The following is a 3,078-nucleotide window of genomic DNA, read 5'->3' on the forward strand; positions in this document are numbered from 1 at the left end:
TTAACAAGCTGTGTGACTAGAGGCAAATATTTTTCCCTCTCTAAAATTCAGTTTCTGGTACCAGCGATTGGTGTAATGGCTATATGGCTGAACTCCCATGTAGTTGACTGCAGTTTGAGTCCTGGACCCGATGGCTTAAACTCATGCCAGGTGCATGTGTGTGCATGCCCGAGATCCAGAGAGGAGAATGGAGAAGGGATTGTGGTGTGGCCATCCCCTCTGGTGGGGTGATTTCTCACTTTCTATCTCTCTGTCTCTCTGGCAAGTGCATGTGCCCTATAGCAGAAACCCCTCCTCAGTTTCAACAGGTAAAAAGTGAAGTGGATTCAAAAAATTATGAAGGCAACTCTGGCTCTGATGTCCTATTGACCTGTGTCTCTGCTCTAATAAGTCACTATCAACTTTCCTCCGAGCATACTCAAAATGAGAATATAATTGTACATTAGAAAGTCTTTGAATGGGTGCTATAGGCACTGCATTTAAAGTACAGAGAAGAGCTGTCAAATGGCATGGTGGTTAAGGCACTGGACTTCCACATGACCAATAGCGGTCCAAGTTCCCTACTCAGTGACTTGAAAAATCACACCAGGCGCACATGTGTGTATGCTCAAAGTCTTGAGAGGATAATGGAGGAGAAGGGATTGCAGTATGGCTGTCCCTATAGGAGATTTTATCTCATTTTTCCTCTCTTGTCTCTCTCTCTGTGGTGAGTGCACATGCCCTAAAAAAATACATATTGGTGCTATAAGTTCAGAATTGTATTACTAGGGGGATGTTGGAACTCCCCTATTGTTCTTCAGTGATATCTTGTGAAGAGATGAACTACTTCTCCCTACTTACCACCTTTTCTCTCTTCCTCATTGAGTGTTGTTTACATAAAATTTGCCTCAAAACTAGATTCAGGTGTCTACCTGACAGAGATCTGGGTAAATGTAGCTCAAATATACATTTCAGTAGGTATGAACAATAATATTTATTGGTGGATTTTTTATTATTTAATAATTGGCTACTATTTAGAAATTAGGAAAACTTCTCATAGTAATCCTGATTTCTGGCTTCTTTTAAAAACAAACAAGAAATCTAACAGATTGATTTCAGGCAGCCCTTGGAAGTAGCTAACAATAGCTGGAGCTGAGGAGTGCTTGTTGCTCTTGGGATCATCCTCCTTGGTTCACGTTGGCCTTCTAGCTATCGACTTCTCCCCCTTAACTGGCCAATTCCTAGCCACCCGAAGGCATTACTGTATGTTACTTGGATGAACACCAATATTAACATCTTTTCATTTCTGCTTGCTTGTGTGCAAAGAATTTTTCTTCTTTCTATTTTTGTTTTAAGTTTATGTATTTGTTTCTTCCAGGAGGAAGAGAGAGGCATTCACCCCCAATAGGGTGTCATGCTGTGATCCACCCCCAGTCTCAGCAGGCCACATTTATGTATGTATGTATGTACGTGGGTTGCTCATTGATACAAACCCAGGGCTGTTACCATGTGGGTCCAGTTATGGTACCACTGGCCACCATCTGAGTCCACCACCTGTTCTTGATTAAGTTATATTATTTCTCAAATTTTTCTCCCCTCACCCCCCCCCTTTTCTGACTGCCCCTAGTAGAAACTTTAGTTTATTTTTTTCCATTTAATGAGAACAAATAACTGATAACATTAATAACTAATGTAGCTAGGTTATACGTTTAAGATGTCCCTGTTCCATCAACCAACATGTATCTTCATCTCACCAGCATTTTAGTGACAAGTTCTTAAAAACCAATGTTTTCAGGGTCAGCAGGTGTTGTAGTGGTTATGGATGCTAGACTCCCACATGTCTGACCATGGTTCAAGTCCCAGACCTGGCACCTTGCTTTCTCACTTTCTCTTTCTCTCTCCCTCTTGCTGGCACCTTGTCTAGTCAAATTAAAATAAATTAATAAATAAAGTTAAATAAAATAATTCTTTAAACAAACAAACAAACAAACAAAACAGAGCTTTTATGATTCCAAAGAAACAAATATAATGAAATAAGATCAATGGAATTTACTGGGGCCAAGAAACCAAATGTTCACCTTCTTAAATCTTACCACCCAGACTATCTAGACTCACATAAGAACAGCAAAAATCAGAATGATATATATTATTGCTGATCACCTATTGTGTGTCAGTCTTGTACTAGGTGATTATTAAAGTCTACATTTTAGGAATGAAGAAATGCAGCCCAGCTATAATGATTGATTTGCGAGGATATGAAGACTAAAGGAATGGGAAAAAATTTACACCTTAAGTCTGATCCCTTTTCTTTACAAATGAGCAAACTAAACCACAAAAGGTTAAGAATTTACAGTGGATTCTGCACTACTGAGCCTTGATGAGTCAATTTGGAATCTTAAATGCGTCTATTTGTCTGTGCTATTGTTAGGTATTCTATCTTATTAACTCCTGTTGTTTTTTATGCTTATGTTTGTTTTCCCTAATGGATAGTTAGAGCTTTTTGGGCACATGGACCATTTGTCATTCATCTATGTATCTATCTTGATGAACCTCATGTAACTAACTATTCTCATGCAAGTGTCTATGATACTTTGTGTACTTGATATTACCATGGCAGGTACCACATCTGGGCAGAGATCCCATTGATATGGCAGGCAGCTAAGTAGTTCTTGTGACAAGCGTGGCAAAACGAAGTGGACTATCCAATAGGGGCATGGCAAGGGCATCAGAGAGGAGAGCTGTGCACACAGCTTCCACTGAAATTTCCAAGCACTTCTGGGGAAGTGAAAAGGAAATAGTGACAGCATTTGCAAATAATATGCCCTGTGGGCACATTCCAAATATCCAAGATGCTATGTCCGGATAAAAGCAGAGTCCATTAAGAGAAACCTCCATAAGTGACCCTTTCAAGCCTCATTGATTTTTATGCACAAAATAATGACATACATGAGGATGATAAAGAGATGGAGGTAGTAAGTAAGGAGAGGAAAAACCAGAAACCACTACAGGGGTTGGAAATAGTATGGAACTTTTAACAACAGAACTAAGGTTCCATTCAATTACATGCTTCTCCTATTAGGAATGTGTGGGCATCAGCAC

This window comes from Tupaia chinensis, unplaced genomic scaffold, assembly GCF_000334495.1.
Source record: "Tupaia chinensis unplaced genomic scaffold, TupChi_1.0 Scaffold000528_1, whole genome shotgun sequence".
Classification (NCBI taxonomy): Eukaryota; Metazoa; Chordata; class Mammalia; order Scandentia; family Tupaiidae; genus Tupaia; species Tupaia belangeri.